Genomic DNA, 18,758 nt, shown 5'->3' on the forward strand with positions numbered 1-18,758 from the left:
ACGTGGCTCTTCTAGCAGTCTAGAGAGGTAACATATTCTCTCTCATGGGCAGAGAAGAGAACGATAATAAAATACCCTTTTCTATATGTGGTGTTGATATAGCCGTGTGGGTCCCAGAATATTAGACAAGGTGGGTGTGGCAATATATTTTATTGAACCAACTTCTGTTTGTGAAAGAGACAAGCTTGTGAGCTTACACCTGAAGAAGAGCTCTGTGTAAACTCAAAAAGCATGTCTGCAATAAAAGATATTCCCTCGCTGACTTTGTCTCTCCAATAAAATACCCAATCTGCACATCTGTCAATGGTTGATAATCCCAGGTACCCCCTTTCCCATGAGATTAGACAGTATATCCATTGCTGTGGCCAATACAGCAATGGTTGCACAGATCGACGTTTACTGAAATCAGAATGATGGGCCAAGTCCTGGCCTCCTAGGAAGTCAATGGGAGTTTTCCCTGGGAACAAGATTTGACCCAAAGTCAGGCACAGTGTATAAAAAGGAATAATAGCTGGTCAGAGTTTGGAGTCTTGATATGCAGAACACCTTCCCGTGCCTTTTACGCAGATCATATTGTTATAGCGTGGGCTTGACCTACTTTACTTTAATAAGCTCATCTGTGTGCAATGAAAAGATAAGCAAAACCACCACTTCCGTTCCAAAAATCTATGCTATCTATATGTACCATCCTTTTTATGGGTGCTGATAAGGACTCGATCGTGCAGTTGTCATGCAGGCAAAACCTTCATTGACATTAAGGAGAGTTTTGCCTGCACAAGGGTGGCAGGATTGGGCCCTGTAATGGAGCCAAAAAGGATGATATCATCAGACTTTGTAGAGATATTTGGAACTGGAATAATGCTGCATCACCGGATCTGTGTATAAAGCACCTGAAGATGCTCTCTACATCAAGACACAAGTGGCTTCAGGGGAAGATTTTCAAAGGCACAAGGGGCAGATGCCCTCTTCCTGTTGAAAGTCGACAGGCGTTGGGCCCCTAAATCCCATTTGTTCCTTTAACAATCCCTTCTTTACTTTTCAGAGGTGCTAAGCCCAACAGTCTTGAAAGAACATCATTTATCTGCAACAGATTTAGGCCCAAGTTCAGCAAAGCACTTAAGCAAGTGCTTAAAGTTAAGCATGTCCTTAAGTACTTTGCTGAATAGGGATGGAGCCCAGCATAGGCTTAAGCGCTTTGCTGAATCAAAGCTTTAGGCCCAGATCCTCAAAAGTATTTGGGCACCTAACTCCCATTGAGGATCTGGGCCTTAGTCATTTCGTCTAGATATGATACAACCTAACATAGCAGGTGGGAATAATGGGCGAAATCCCACCTGGATGTATGTAGTAGAGACCTGGCCTGACATGAGTGATTAACACATGAAGGGAGGCCTCATTTCCTGAATTCTCCCATTTCCCCCTGCATTTGAGCCTAATCCACTTAGCCTAGCAGTGCTGTACCTAAATGACAAAGGCTGGGGTCAAACTGAGACCTGGGGAAGCTGAGTGGAAAGAGGTCTCATAAGGAATCCCAGCTATATAACTCCACTGAAGTCAAGGGAGTTACACCCCAGAAGAATTTGGACCATCATGGTTTGACAGTGATGCGAAGCAAGGCAGAGAACTGTATCTCAACTAGCAGAACTGCAATGGGTGGCTTTTACCTCAGGGAATAAATGCCCCCAACACTTAAGGGTCAAGAGCACCTTCATTTGCTATTCCTAATGTTAATACTTGGTACCGTGGGACATCTCGAGTTCATGTTCTTTCTAGTTAATAATAGCCTTTGTGCAGGCCTTCCTTTCCTAGGAGGGAAGGCTAATGCAATACTCACCGAGTTGCAGCTGCTGGCTTGGAACCGTCAATAGGTCCTAAACCTACCCCCACATAGGAAAGACAATGAGATTATATAGACTCCTACTACCTCCAATTATAGTAAGAGCAACAATTATAAGGCTGTACTCCTACAGCCACCCTAGGGAGAAAATGAGAGGGGAAATGTTCCATTAGCCTAATGAAGAACGTGTACTAGAGCTCCAGTCAATTTTTCTCACTATTAGCCCCTCCAGCGTGACACTAACACACAAGGGAAGCAGGAATCATAGGGTAACAATTAAAGTTTCTGGCAATCGGCCCTTATGATGTACATGCCTCTAACCTGATGAGAAAATTAAAAAGAGTCAGATTTACATTTTCTCGCCATTAGCTTCTGCAATCTACGATGCGTCGTTTGCTGACGAGAGAGCGAGCAAATACAAGTTTGTCTCGGATCAGGTGTGCATGATGCCTATACAATGTCATCAGACCTGGGCAGTGTAGCACTGTGTGTCCAGAATCATTGTCAAATGTGCTTGCTAGTCCTGGAGTCAATGGAAGGCACACAGAGATGGTTAAGTTTTTTGTTATTTAACAGAGATGAAAGAGTTGCTGTTAAATTTTCACCCCACTTAAAGAGGGGAAAGGTGGACAGAAATGATGTGGGTAATTTTCTGGTGTATACTGCCACTGCAATACCCTTATAAAAGAGGAAAAACAAGAGAGAGACGGAATAGAGGCTTAGGAGATGGAAAAAGTTGGGCCCTTAATGTGTGTGATTAACAATGTAGGGACAATCTCAGCCATCGCATAATTGGATATAATACCCATTGAGCTCAATGAGAGTTGCATCCTTTTGTACTAGGGGTGAATCTGGTCCATATGGTAGCCAAAATTGAAAGCCAGCATTTACCAAGAATTGCCACAACACGGTACCTGACATACCCTAGTTATTATCTATTATAAAACCAGGGAAATCCTGCAGTATCTCAGATATCACAGTGTAGCCAATGTTGGTGGAAACTGACATTTTGATGGTGACTGCTAAGTGACACAGATTAGGTACTTCCCAGTGTAAGTGGGCACAGCTCTGTTGGGAGAGTTGCCCCGATTTACACTAAAGATAAATTTGACTCTATTTTCTAGTCGCTGCTCAGGTGACAAGTTGCAATTGGCTGGATGGTTGCATCATCGAGCCAGATTTACGCTGGCCATGGATCTGGTCCATAATCTGTAATGGCTTTATTTCCACATCCTATAAAATGTAAATTGGATAAACTACAATGGCAGTAAAATCAGTACAAAGAAAAGGAGGACTTGTGGCACCTTAGAGACTAACCAATTTATTTGAGCATGAGCTTCGTGAGCTACAGCTCATGCATTTCCACAGTATGCATCCGATGAAGTGAGCTGTAGCTCACGAAAGCTCATGCTCAAATAAATTGGTTAGTCTCTAAGGTGCCACAAGTACTCCTTTTCTTTTTGCGAATACAGACTAACACGGCTGTTACTCTGAAACCAGTAAAATCAGTGTGTTTAGCAGGGACTGAAAACACTTCCCAAGCTGGTTAACTGGAGGCCTGGCTCAACAATTAATCCCCAGAATTAATGTGTTCAGTCTGCAGTGCTCACCGCACAAGGTGATCTGCACAGGTACCATTCCGTGCAGCGTGTGAAAGACCAGGCAGATATCCTGGCATGATTGTAGTTCATTGTGAGTCACACCTGAAGTCTTCATTGGCAGACTACCTCTCTGATTCAAACTTGGTGGTAATTATCTCAGTGGTTGCTTAACCATTATGAAATAAACGAAGACCACGGCATGCTAATTTCTTTGTGCAGCCTTTGATAATAATCAACTCTTACCCAGAGTTGTCACAGTCCTCAGTTTCTCCAGTTGGCTGATTTTTTCAAAAATTGTTTGAGCTTCAAAGCCATCCAAGGGATGTAGGTGCACAAATTTAATGGGAGTTTTACACCTAAATCCCACCGTTTATTTTGAAAAAATCAAATATGGCTTGTACTTCATCATAGGACCAACATCTGGAAAACCTGAACTGGATTGATTGCTCAATTGCTCAATGGATTGATGAAGAGTGAATGCATCCATATTAGTGCCTGTTATCTTTCACCCATGTCTCTGGTTGTTAACAGCTTGGAGCCATATTGCTTTAAAGGAAGCTTTTCGTTTGATCTATAATATTGCAAAACCAAGAGCTGCACTGACAGTTTCTGGAGAAATTATAGGATGTAAAGAACCCCTCCTCCCCCCTTGTCCCTGCACACCTGGAGAAATGGTGATCCACTGAGAGACGAAGGGGGAACGTTAGAAATAGAGGGAGATGGAGCAGAAGGAAGGTGTGCGTGGTGAGAGCAAATCTGAATCCTCTCCTGGCATCTGCATTAGCTAATGGCAGTGGCACTAAAAGCTGGCTTCCCTGAGTGTTTTATGTGGTGATTTCTGAGCCAGTGAGTGCTACGTGGTAATGCTGAATTCCACTTTTAACCCAGTTAAGAGATAAGAAATTATTATTATTATAATTACTGTGCTCTTACTTTATTGGTTAAATTAACATTCAGTTGTTGGGGATGCTGTGCTATATACAATCTTATTTCACCTACTGTGCCTTCAAATTCATCCTGTCACAGCAACAGCATGGCAGCATGAAAAAAAGCTTTTAACAAATAGGTAAATACATGCCTCTGGGGAATGCAGAGGGCTCATTATGTTAGCTTCTGTACATTTGTGGATGGAAAAAAAAAGCTAAAAATAAGTTGAACTAAAAATATTAGAAAATATCTAACATTTTTCAAAAAGTTTCTGTGATTAAAAAAGTCCAGAAAATGACATTTATTTCTATGTTATTTTATTTAACCAGTCCCAGACCTTGGGCCTACTAAAGTCGATAGGCCAGAGTCCTGGGTCTGGTAACATCTCTTTAGACCACTGGAATGTAAATGCTACTAGAGAGGCTCTGTAGCTTAATAGATTGTTAAGTAGCCAGAGATCCAGAAAATTGGAGTGCTAGACCATGGTTGAATCTTTGTGCATCATTTTTCTCCATCTGTGAAATGAGAATAATGATACTGATCTCCTTTGTAAAATGCTTCAAGATTAATTATTAAAATAATCTTAAACTTGCCCCAGATGGGCAGCTAAGGATTGAGTAGTTAAAATGGGCACTACAGTCTCTTCTTAATGAAATCATACTTTTGAAAAAGAAAACTTAGGGAACAAGCTTCCTCCCACTTGTTTAATGCATCCATTCTTAGTGCACCATAAACTTGGGATTGCATCCGGTTGAATTGCAGTATGTAACATATCTCCATAGCTACATTAGAAACTGATAGATTTTATCAAAACATCATCTGGATCAGAGCACAAAATAGCTTTGGACGTTGATGCTATCTTGTCATATTTGCAGGATTGAGAAGCATAATTAAGAATTATAGAACAATTGATCTTGGAATTTAGGCAGGCAAGAGGCTTCAAAATAAATTACAATAAAATCTGAAAGTTTGGGAATGAAAACTCCTGCAAGGGTCAAAACTAACTGTTGTCAACTACACACATTTAAATGGGTAATAAGGTCTTTAAAATATTTAGGAATCAACGTTGTGGAGAAACAAAAATCTTTTCATAGCCAATTACCCTCCACCATGGCGTAAAATAATTTAAAAAATTGGTGGGAGGGAACAAATAAGAAATGCCTTGGCTAGGTAAGGTAGCCTTGGTAAAGATAGATGTTCCCCCAAAGTTATTATTTTTGTTTCAGTGCATCCCTATTGGTATCCCTGACATTAAAACCATGGCAGGGTGCACTATTAAAATTCAGATGGAAACATAAAAGATTGTGACAGGGCAAGCTTCTGCCCCTGCCTTCTGCTGTGTCTATCCAGGCTCAGAGACCTTCCGCTGTTCAGCCCCCTGGTGCAGTTAATTTGCATTTTCTCTTCCCACCACCTTGCTGAGCCACACACCATATTATTTACGGTGTGGCCTCAGTTCTCTGCCAAGAAAGGAGAGCCAGCCCACAAACCCTTCCTGGGCCTTCTTATATCTCCTGTGTTAATGGGCCAATTTACTCATTAGTCCTCCCCAGCCCATTCTAAGCCACAAATCAGGCCCATCAGGTCCACCCTGTGGGGAATGAATTGATGTGTAAGTGCCCAGGGTGCTGTCTCACCTGTTGGTTCCCTGTCACGCAGACTACGGGCGAGTTCTAAACGTGTATGTAAGCCTACAAAGCAGGAGGGACTAGCTTTCCCTAAATTATCTTTTTATTATGCATTACACTTAAAGATGGGATCTGTTGGTTTAACAATAGATGATCCAAACACTGGGTAAAACTTGAACAATACTGGAGCCCAAATATAGCTATTTATAGTAATTGTTGGGTTAAAAAAAAATTTAGGTCACCCCAAATAAAAATACAACCATTCATCCAGACCACCTTACCAGCTTTGGATAAATGTTATAAAATCCTGCAACCACAGCTCTCTCCATTAGCTACTTTCATTGATAATCAGGGAGTTTATCCCTAGGAAACATTATAGTGGCTAGTCTTTGTGGGTCAGAACTGAGATTACTCAATTTGGACAGCTGCTCCTGGATCCTGATTTCAAATCATACCAAGAGATATGTCGTAACATAAATAATACAAAGATCTCATATGTTCAGTATTTACAGATCAAACATTTTATTGTGAAATCTGGGTACAAGACAGCTTTATCTAGACCCTTAACAACACTGGAGGAGTTGACCCAGGACCAAGCTGAAACAAAAGGTTGAATTACTAATATATGTACAATGTTGATTGAAAAAGACGTTGGTAAGAAAAGAATCCAGACAAAAAGATGGAAGAGGGATTTAGACAAAGAAACTGATCTGGATGAGTGGGTCTCTCTGTGGGAAAGAGGATACATATCTTCAACTTGTGTAGCACAGAACAAAAATGTTTATAAATTACCATAGCGGTGGCATTTGACTCCAGTTAAGATCCATTGTATTTTAGCCACTAGGGAGGTGCTCTGTTGGAGGGGTTGCAGGGAAAAGGGGGGATTATTTGCACATATGTTGGTTGTGTCCAGGAATAAGATGGATTTGGGGGCGGGGGGGAATTATGAAAGAGGTTCATCTTATGACAAAATACCAGCTTCCCAGAGATCCCCTGACCTGCTTCCCTATTGCTCCAGAAAAGGATCTGCATTTTAAACAGAATGACAAATTCATTTCTTTTTTATTGTTAGCCACAAGACTTTGTACTGCACATTATTAGAAAAATGTGACCCCTCTTTCTACAGAAGCGTGGTATAGTAAAATGTGGACTGTCCTTATAATAGAAAAGCTTTTACACCTTATACGTAGGCAAGAGACGTGCCAAAAAGAGGATGGGCATTTAGAAATGTGGTCACCCTTTCTAGCATATTCAGTGGAGGAGGGGTCCCCAGCCAGCAAGCGAGAATCTTTAGTCAGGTTCTTTGAATATTAACCTGATCCTGAATAAGTAATTAGAAATATACAATGAAGTATGTTACCATTTTATTGTACCCTTAATAACAAGTTTAATAAAAAAAAAGAAAAGAAGCAGCCGATAGATTTTCAACGTGCACAGCTCACATGGGTTGCTGTTGTCTAAAGCATAACAGCTGCTCTCTCTGAGCAAAGATGTAATTTGGGCAATTGGCAGCACGTTTCCAGCTCTGATGGGAAAATTATGGTAATCCCACCTGTACTGCAGCTCCTAGGATCCTGAGTCTGCAAAATGCGAAGTATGGAACTTTCCTCATCTAAGCAGCCTCAGGCTGGGTGCACTGAAGGGGCAGGAGGCGAAGGAGGCCCTAAGCCACCTTTCTACCTCCCCTGATCTGAAGACCGGCTGAGAGCCAAACCAGCCCCTGGCACAATTAAGAGCAGCTGAAGCTCTGGTCTGGTCTGTGCTGCCTATGAAGAGTCAGAGATATTTAACACTCCACTTCCACATTCAAAGCACTTGACAAACGGAGTAAAGGCAGGACCAGAGTGCAAGATGCTCTAGCCATTCCTGGCTGGCAGATGGGGTCAGACAGGATACTACACCCCTCTCGCCCCCCAGGCTACTCCAATCTGTGCTGGAGCTACGGCTAAGGCCAGTGTACAACTGGCCCAAGGATCAGGGGGCTGCAACCAACTCCCTTCCCCCACTCCTCCTCCCCCTCCTCCGCCCACTGCATCTCACCTGTGACCAAGCTCAAATATCAAGAGGGCGAAAAATGAAACAGTGAAAAAGTCAGAATCCATCCTGTTCAATTAGCAAAACCCATTCTATTTAATTAACATGCCATTTAATTAATTAAATCTTTAGAACAATGATACTCAGACTAAAGGAGTACTTGCAGCACCTTAGAGACTAAACTGGTTCGTCTCTAAGGTGCCACAAGTCCTCCTTTTCTTTTTGCGAATACAGACTAACACGGCTGCGACTCTGATACTCAGACTGAGGCTGGCAAGCTACAAGTGGCTCTTTAATGGGTCTCCTGCAGCTCTTTGCAGCACAGAATATTAAAACACTGTGTGACTGAATTATTAACCCATCTAAGTTATTAACCAATCAGGATGCTTTTACTATATTATATAGACTATATATTTAAACAGCATGACAGGGCAAATATTTAGTTTATATATAAATATACACACACACATAAACTAAATGTTTGCCATCAGACTGTTTAAATAGGACTATACAGTACTCTAGTAAATGAAACAATGAATTCACACCACTGTGGCTTTTTGGGGTAATGCTGATCGTTTATTTGGCTCCTGAATCACTGAGGTCTGAGTATCACTGCTTTAGAACATCCTAAATGAACTGTGAATGAGGAGCACAGAATGATTTTGCCAATGGCATGTTTTCCAGGTAATACATACAGACATTGCGATCATTAAGATTGCTTCTGTGTGTGTATGTGTGTGTGTGTATAGATAGATATGAAATGGACGCATTTACTATTGTTGGTTAAGTGCCCACAATATACCCAGTGCTGTACAAGATGCAAAGTGAAGACAGTCTTGCCCCCAGAGGGCTTGCCATCTAATAGACACAAACGGAGAAGATGGAGCACTCTAGGAAGGCCAGAGAAAGGAACAAATTTCTCTGATCTATTGTTGCAAAACACACTAGAGACAAGTGGTTCAGCTAATGAAGAACCAACCACATCACATCATCTCATAGGATGGACAAATTCTAACGCATCAAGACACAAGGCTTCTGAAATGTCAGTGAGACTGATCTAGAGCTAGTGCAAATTGTCCTAGCTCCACTTGACATCAGCAGAAATGTGCTCATCATTATCATTTGGAGAACCGGCCCCTATGTAATTTTCTTTTGACCAGAGCAGAGGATTGTCATTGCAAGATCATGGAGAGAATGGAGCAGGAGCAATAGATATTGTCACTCTAGAGCCATAAGTACCAATGCAGGATTTAGAACCTTTATTATTAACAACCTAATTAATAATCTTTAGAATTAGTATTAATGGCCATTGGTTTGAGCGCTTAATACAATGCTTTTTGTCTAGTTTTTTTTTTTATTCTACAAGCTAACATAGTGTTGTTGCAATGTAAAATAGCAACTAGGAAATAAATTTGGTGGAAGGACATACAGATGATATGCTAGCTCTCTTCTGCCACACAATTCAACCATCTACTGCTCTTTTACAGTAAAAGGGTTCAGTGTAAATTGCAGCATAACATGCAATTATTCTTTCTACAGGCTAACTATGGATGTTTTCCCACGCATATTTGATCACTATATTCAATTACACATCCATTTAAACAATACACACTCGTTTGCAGTTCTGTGAGGCTTTGATTTTTCTCTTTGAACAGAGTGTTTGCTATGCGTGCTGAAGATCAGCAGCACAATTGCATGAAGCATGTGTGAAGTCTTATGAGTAAAATTATCTTAATTTAAAAATAACTTGATTTATTGTCTGGAAAAAATCTCCTTCCCTCCCAATACGGGCTCCTGAAAAGAATAATTTATGGGGCAAGCTCTCTCTAAAGTATAATCTTCAGACCTGAGTTTGCTTTCACTTGGTTAGCTGTGGGAAATATGAGCAAAATTGGAATGCTTTTGGGTTTTTTCTTCAAAATAAAGTGCTCAATTCTGTTAGCAGTTCTGCACAACAAGGCAGCCCCTTCAGTGAATTTGAAGATGCAACTAATAAATTTCCAACACTTCAATAAATAGAATTTAAATGTTAGTCATTATAATGCCTCTATTGTTAATGCCAAACCTGGATTTTTCAACCTCTGACTCCCAGCAATGACTAGCTGAGTAGCAACAGCATAGTGCTGAAAGAATTTTTCAACAGCAATTTGCTTGTTCCAATTTGCTTTTCAAGGTTTGTGATCAGGATTGCTATAGAGCCGGTAAAAGGATCTAGTTCTATTAATTTGGCCCAGTCATTTCTCTTGTTCTAGTCATATTTAGTTTCTTTGGCAGTTCCACTGAGTAAGTTAATTGAATCAGAAGTGCCACCAGTAGCCCGTGTGCAGTTCTACAGTTTCACATATAAAACCTGCTCCTCTCTGCTGCAGAAATAGATATGCTGCACCTGGTGAGAAGGTGAAGAAATGTGGAAATGACTGTTCTAGAGATATTTCTGCGCTATATCTTAAGTTGCTTGTTCCTCCCTTCCTTTTCAAATAGATCATACAATAAAACAGTGTTTCACATTTTGCATGCTATGTAATATCAATTATACCAGAGCACAATTCATTGGACAAAACATAATGAAAAAGGGAAATGTAATAGACTCCATTTTTAGTAGAATTGCATTTTAAATAATGAAGTGATTCTGTAAAAATGGCAAGATGTCATTCCATGTTGATTCTCTCGCTTTGATTCGAGGTCAAATTTGCAAAGATTTTTTTTTTTCCAATTGCCAACTCTGCAAACTCATCCTGGAGTCCTTCCTGCTTCCACAGAACTACAAGTAATTATATTAAACCAGCCAAATTCTGCCCTTGCCTACATCATAAATAGGCTTGGAATGATTAGATTTTTGTTGGTAACTGTCAGTAAACGTCAATTTCACTATGCACACACAAATCGATGAAACATTTCTATCAGTAATAATCAATATGTACAGATAGGCAAAGAAATATAAAAATGTTGCTTGAGAACTTCTTAGAAGTTGATTTAAGGATATTTACTTTGTATATTTTAACATGTGATGTTGACAATTTGTGTTTTAACAGTTATCAAGCTTTAACTTTTTGAATCTCAGCATCTACGGTCATTGAATAATTTCCATCTGACCCTGTCTATTGACTGATTCCCCCATAATTTCCCACACCTGTGTAAATTTAAATTGATACAATTGTAAAAAAACCCCACACCTTTTAAAATACATAGTTTTGCAGAACTGTGAAAATTCAAATAGATAAATGTAGAAAACAATGCTTTAGAATATCCATTGATATTATCCTTTGAACCTAATCATCGAAATGTGGGGCTGGAAGGGACCTCCAGAGGTCATCAAGTCTGGCCCCTGCGCTGAGGCCGGACCAAGTAAACCTTGACCATCCTGGACAGGTATTTGCCCAACTGTTCTTCAAAACCTCCAATGACGGGAATTCCACAACTGACCTTGGAAGCCTATTCCAGAGTTTAACTACCCTTATACCTAGAAAGTTTTCCCTAATATCCAACCTAAATCTCCCTTGCTGCAGATTAAGCCCATTAGTTATTGCCCTACATTTAGAGCCCCATCACCTTCAAATTAAATATCTAAACCCCTCTTGCTCTCAGCAAGTTGCGAGAGGTGTAAACAAGGGGAGAATTTGGCTCTACAGTACTTAATTAACAATTCTACAAGGGATTTGCAAAAGCACCTAAACTATTTAGGAGCCCAACTCCCATTGAAAATCAAATGAATTTATGCTCCTAAATCACTTAGGGCCAGATTTGTAAAGTTATTTAGGTGCCTCAAGAGGCAGATAGGTGCCTAGTGGGATTTCAAAGAAAACAAGTTGTCTGATTTCCATTGATTTCAGCAAATCCCATTCACCCAGGCCCAATTAGTCCCATAATTATCCCTGCCTTAACTGTCCCCAAGTCCTTAAGGCATCACCACCCTTTGGCTGAGGAGGGCAGTGGATTTGGGGAAAACTCCGACAAGAACGCTACACAGTTGCTTAATTGTGTGCGTCAGCCGTTGTGGCTCCTGGCAGGTATAAAGCTAAGTGCATGCACAGGTGTCTGCAGAATCAGAACCTTGGTGATGTGAGGCATTTCTCCAGTCTCCGTGATCTCTAAAGATAAGCAAGCTGTGCCTGTAATACTGCAGGCAAGCACCTTTCAACTGGAAGAGCAATAAGCACATGAATAAACTAAGAAAGGACGGGGAACTGAACAGCTGAACCTGGCCTGACAGAATACTTTGGCCCATTTTAGTTATTAGAGAGACAGCATAAACTTGCAGCGAAAACCAAATGTTTTGTGTTTGCATGGTGTCTAGCACACAAATATCCTGATCCATGATGGAGGCGCTTAGGAACAACAGAAATACACATCAATAAGAAATATTTCATCATTCTCATCAATTCTGCAGTGGACTTTTTTTTTTTTTAAATGAGTAGATTTTTTCACTGCCGCCAGGGGGCAGAAAAGGCCTTTGAAGAGTATAATTTTCCATAACAGCCATACTCCTAACTAAAATTCCTGACGACACTAACGTTTTCCACTTTTCTGAGTAATTCCTACCTCTTTTACAAATAATATGTTGACCCATCATATCCTACAACGTTAAAACAGTGACCTGTGCGAAGGATGATGCTTTACGAACTATATAATCTAGAGGTGTTACCAGCTGATCAACAAAGAGAAGACAGTGTCACACTAATTTTTGTTAATGTTATTTTTTCTAATTATTCTAATTTCATGAACTGTTTATTTCTTAAGAAATTCAAGAATGTTTTAACAACATTAATTGGGATAAAAACTTTTAACTTAATAAGGGCGGAGTATTATCCTTAACCTCGTATTTCCTGGAAGTTTATTATTATTTGTTTGAATTTATTTCTATTGTTAGGGAACTGACATGCAAATACCTTAAACACAATACAGCTGTTCAATAACAAATTTTTTGCATCTTCATTACATATACAGTACAAACCAATGAAGCCACTGCACCTTGCTTCCTGCTCATCTTGGAGAGGTACAGTCCAAACATTTTGTATTATTCATATAGATAAAATGAATTTTGCTAAATTGTTTGATTTGGTAATTAATTATCTTAATTTAGTAACTAATTATCTAACATCAGCTAGACTGTAGAAAGATTAGCCTGGTTTGGTTTTTTGTTTTTGTTTCTTTAAGTATGTCACAATTATTATGTCACTGAGTTCCTTTCTGAGACCTGAGGAAGAGCTCTCTGTAGCTCTTTCACCAACAGAAGTTGGTCCAGTAAAATATATTACCTCACCCATCTGGCCTTACAATTATTATGTAGGTTAAATTCTTGTTGGTTTATTTTCTAGGTTTAATTTCTCTTCCCTCCCAAGAATGTTATGAAATTGATATGATCATCACAGTAAATACATAGAATACTTTGTTACATACACTTGTTTTTAACTGAATAACTGTAACATTTTATTTACCAGAGACCCTAACAGCACCCTCAGCAGCCTTTACAAACTCTCATGTAACTCCAGATTTTGGCATTTCTTAAAAAGGGATTTCTTTTTAAAACCCACTACACTGTAATGGCTCTTAAGAAGCTGTTACTGTCTAGAGTGTAAATCCTTCTTAGTGTGTGTATTAGTGACCTGATAGACTGTGATGGAGCCTTCCAGGAACCATTGTGTTGATTCAGCTGTGAGGCATGTGCAATAAGTTTGCTTTCTGAAATCCATATGAAATTTTCACTGAAATGAGGATGGGGGACTGAATCAGAATGGAATATCCAAGTCAAGCTTATTCCCCGGTGCCCTAAAACACTCATGCTATAGATCAGCTGTTTACAAATTCAGGCTTTTTTAAGTAATAGAATACTAGCAAAAAAATGCATTTTAAGAACTTTTTAAAGTTCAGTCATGAACTTAAAAGTAGCCACACATAGCTTCTAATGCCCTGATTCTGCAAAGACTTAAGCACCCAGGCCCTCAAAGGTATTCACGCTCCTAACTTCCATAGAAATCAACCTTTGATGATCTGGGCCAGGGTTAACTTAACTTATGACCTGAATGGGAACGACTCACAAGGCATAAAGTTAAGCATGTGCAGGATCAGAGCCTAAATTAGGAATAAAATAAATGTTCTCTTGGGATAACCTTTTTGATTAACATTCATTTATGTGCAAATAGTAAAGCCTTAAAATGAGAGCGGGTAGAGTGAAAATGCTGGCAGTCACCTTACCTGAAATGACATAAACAATATTGCCTTCCTTTTCTTATTTCACTACAAATAAATACAGTCTGAGGCCCCTGGCCTGCAACGAGAACCACAGTGGCAGACCCAGCTACAGAATCAAGGTCTTATTCTTACACTACCATCCATATCTCATATTTTGCAGATTACATTAGTACAAAGTTATTTAATAAGTCAGAAGGCAAGACAGAGAGAGGGATGTTAGAGAATGTATAAACAAGGGTGGGGGGATATAGATTCAGATGAGAGACCACCAGCAAATCTAAGTTTGAAAAACGTGCTTCTAATGAACCTTTTTTTCCCTCATCAATCATAATATGTGTTCCTTTAAAAATATTTTATGGAACAAAATATAGAACTATGTGTGTATTGAATCTGACAATAGCCATGTAGATATAGCAGGGATTTTCCAGCCCAAGACAAGAGGTCAACACCACACTGGACTTCTAAGGGGAAAAAGCTTAATAGATTAAGATAGAGAATTGTGTGTTTTAGTATCTTTTTCAAAACCATGGATCCTTCACACACGCCACATGCTGTTCGGTAATCAAATGGAAACTGGAGGACCAGCTTTGCAGAACAGAAGCTCTTCTCTCACTAGAAGACAAGGCCCTTCCCTTGAGATACGTCATGTGGAATAGCGCATGTAGCAAAAAATACTGTTAGTTCGACCATCTTGTTTTGGACAAGAAAAGGCCTAGATTTCCTAAAATCATTGTTGTCCAAAGCAAGAGGAGCTGTTTGTCCTATTATGTAAGAAACAAACTTTATTTGGTATTCAGTTGACTTTCTAACTTAGAAGAGAGGACTTTACATCTTCAAATGCAGAAAAGAGATTGCATTCTTGGCCCTTGCTTGAAAAGGTTATGGAGAATAAACGCACACCCTGGTAGCGTTCTAGTGATCTCCCTAATCTCAGTTGCACTTTGTCAGAACGAGGTAACTGGTAGTTAAGTGAAATACCCTAGATCAAAGGGGGATTAATCACCAACTGAATCCTTGCTGAATAAACCTGTCATTCAAGAAAATTATTTCCACTGAACTTAGCAAAGGATTGAAGGTATTTGCATAACAGGGACCAACGTACTTCAGCCAGGTTAAAAGGTTCAGAATTCATCCAGTGTTTAGCTTTTTGCCTCCTTTTCCTTTCAGCAGCCCTGTACAATGGCTTCTAATCTGATAATACAGCTAACTATCTAAATGATGTCAGAACAGGAAAGTATTGCAAAGTTTGGATGAGGGATGGATCAATTTCACTTTCAGTAACTCCTAAATCTGATTTGTTGGAATTTAAGATGTAATCCTTAAAAAAAGTCCCTTAAACCTGAGGGCTGTTTATTAACATCCTCTTTTTTTTTTTATTTGACCTTTGTCTTAGAAACTACTATTCTGTACCTGCCAGCCTCCGGGAGTCCTTTCTGATAATTTCATATACATTTACTTTTAATGACTTATTTTGGAGGATAGCTATAAAACCAGTTGGGTTATAGATACAATTTCAGATTTTTATTTTAAAGCTTGTGTTGCTGAGTTCATGAATGAATACAAATAGAAGCAGGATGGATAGGGTTAAATAAATGAAAACAACAGGCTTCCATCATTTTCCAGAAACTATTTTCATAAGAGTTTCAGAGACCTACAGTCTTTCAATGTGTAATCATACAAAGATTTTTAAAGCCAGTAAATTGTCTTTTTTATTGTTGTTGTTGCAGGGAACCCAACTGTGGTGGAACAGAAGATGAGGAGACTAAACTGGTTTTAGACTGCTGTGGCATTCTTAGTCTGAGCTATGAAAACTTTGGAAAAAATATGAAGACCGTGCAATTGTTGTGACTGCTTTTATCATCAGTCTCAAGACGAGCCTCTCCATGTGCTCATTTTCAGGCGCTTTCTACCTCTCTCACCTTTTGGATACATGGCAGGAAGTTTGGATACATGGCAGACGTCAGATTTCGTAATCAGATTTTGACACTAAATGGAATTTAGCCACTTTTACATTGAGAATATGTTTGACACCATTCAGTTTTTCAATAGAAGCAGTTCATATTCATTGCAAACTCAAAACATCTTTCCAGTTAAAAAAATGGCAAAGAATGGTTATCAAAGAAAATGAATAAAATCCATATTGAGATAATTTTTTAGAAAATGATTGAAGTTTTAACCCAAGAAAGGACTCTTAGAGTTTCTTATAGCTTAGAATAAGAACATGTCAATCACGATTAAGCTTCTGGAATCGGAATCCCTTTGAAATGCAGCTGTTTCTTCTTTAATTGTGGCAGCGGACTCAAAAGAAAAGAAAGGTCCAGCCTTAAAGATGAGTAAGGAATACAAAATAGCTCAGGATTAGTTGTGGAGTTCAAAGGTCACTAATTACACTAAGGAGTTCCCAGACACAGGGAAAACATTAAACAGGTCACCTACCAAATGGGAAACAGACTTTGTCTTCAAAAAAATTATCCTGAAGAGATAGGTTTCTAGACAAAATCAAAATGCGTCACACAGTGAGACCAGCTGATCTCAATGGGATGAGAACTGGAATTGGTTTTAGTTCTCTACTGTTATGGATGGCTACAGATACCATGAAGATTAACAAAAATTGTCGAGATTTCACCCAGCTTTCTAGAATGCTCTATTAAGGCAGAGGGAAAGGCCTTAGCATGAAAAAGATGATTTTTACTTACTGCCCTTGATCTGCCTCAGTGAAATACAAACCACCTCTAAGATCAATTGCTGACCTCGGCACTTGGCTCATTTCATTTTACTGAAATGCCTAGAAAATTGTTCAGCTGGTAGAGAAACGTTAGCCTAGCCTGTCAGATGACTCTGCTGATAGCGTTATCACACAAGAGATGCTCGTTCAGGAATGACCTCAGGGGGAGTCTTTCTTCAGCCAATGGGGGCTAGAATCAGCTTGAGGGTAATGGTTTCCCTCAAGGTCTCTTCCCAAGAGAAAAGTCCAAGGCACATTGTTTGTTGGCACTCCCTAGCAGTTGATCAAGATGAGGAATAAACTTCAACTGAGGATGAAGACAGCTGTTCTGCTGCCCAGGTGTGTGCAGCAAGAATTAGGAAATCATGAAAGGAAACGTAGTGACTAAGAATGACAGTGGGTGGAAGCAACAGAGAGATTTTAATGACCAAGACCCAGATTCAGCAAGGTACTTACGCACATACCTAACTTTAAGCACTGACTTCAGCTGGACATGAGGAATCCCATTGATTTCAGCTGAAATCCATGAGACTACTCACATGTTTAAAGTCAGGTACATGCTTAAGTACCTTGCTGAATCAGGGCCCAATGGTCCCTTGTTGTCAAAAACTACGAAGTGTCATTGCAAAGATCTACCATGACAAGCTATGCCTCATTCCAAGTGGAAGGCCATCCCTTCACTGGAAAACCTTAGAGCATTCAGTTTAAGGGGGCGAGGGCAGGAGGAAATCTCTCTCGTGCCTTAGTTTATTGATTAATAAAGTCATTTACATGAGAACAGGAGCTAATTCTTCAGTTCCCACTTGCCCACCTGAAGTCATAGTCCTGTTCCTGATATTGCAATCAGTGGATCTTAGAGCAGAAACAGATTTGTGGTTTCATGGAAATAAGAGAAGAGAATTGCAGAAAATCTGCTAGGTGCATACCTCGGTGGTTTACAAGGAGCCCATACTTGCCCTTGAAGTCAACTGAATTTTTGCCATTGACTTCTATGGAGCTAGATTAGGCCCCAATTGTTTCATTCTCCCTCCCCTGCACACTGTGTGAATAACAGAGCATTGTGTGGCAAATTAAGAACTGGTGCCAGGGGAGCTAACCCATAAACAGGCTATGGAGCTGCAATGCAGCCCCTCTGTGGCAATCAACTGTAAGAGCAAATGCTGCATCTCTTCTGCTGAGGTTTGGAGCTTCTGCTGTCACGGGTTACCCCTGGGGTGCCACTTGGAACTGGGGTACCGCTGAGCCCTCCTGACCCACCAGCCTGGGCTCCCTTTACACTACTGCTGAGGCAAGCCTGCCAAGTCCTTTTCCAAGCTTCAGACTACACTTTGCCAGCACACACACAGGTAGGGACACACCCAGCAACATCTACACACACACATGCTGAGATCAGCTCTGCATAGGAAGGCTCAGCTAAGGAACTGCCCAGTTACTCAAGTGCACACCCCCCTCTGGAGTGTAAACCCAACATTAGACCGTCTTGCGCTGCACAGAGAATTGTACAGTGTGAGCTCATGAGAGTCGCCCTTTCCCTCAATGTGGAGAGGAATATACACAGCTTTCTGCCCCACAGTTATGATTTCCACACACTGGTTTTAGACAAAACAAAAACAAGTTTATTAACTACAAAAGATAGATTTTAAGTGATTATAAGGGATAGCAAACAAATCAAAGCAGATTACCTAGCAAATAAAACAAAATGCAATCTAAGCTTAATATACTAAAGAAATTGGACATAAGTAGACAATTCTCACCCTAAATATTGTTTTAGGCAGATTGCAGAGATTCTTGAGGGCAAGCTACACCTGCTTGCAGCT

At 39.9% G+C, this 18,758-nt stretch overlaps 1 long non-coding RNA gene across 1 annotated transcript in view; it reads left to right on the forward strand.

The window, feature by feature from the left end:
* Positions 1–16,213, forward strand: part of LOC311523010 — a 37,548-nt gene extending 21,335 nt beyond the window's left edge. Inside the window, exons 3-4 of the long non-coding RNA XR_014712241.1 lie at positions 12,972–13,020; positions 15,944–16,213. This is a non-coding gene — a long non-coding RNA (uncharacterized lncRNA). The remainder of the gene's footprint in view (positions 1–12,971; positions 13,021–15,943) is intronic.
* Positions 16,214–18,758: the final 2,545 nt, after the last annotated feature.

This window comes from Lepidochelys olivacea (genome assembly GCF_965140295.1).
Source record: "Lepidochelys olivacea isolate rLepOli2 genome assembly, chromosome: 6".
NCBI classification, from domain to species: Eukaryota; Metazoa; Chordata; order Testudines; family Cheloniidae; genus Lepidochelys; species Lepidochelys olivacea.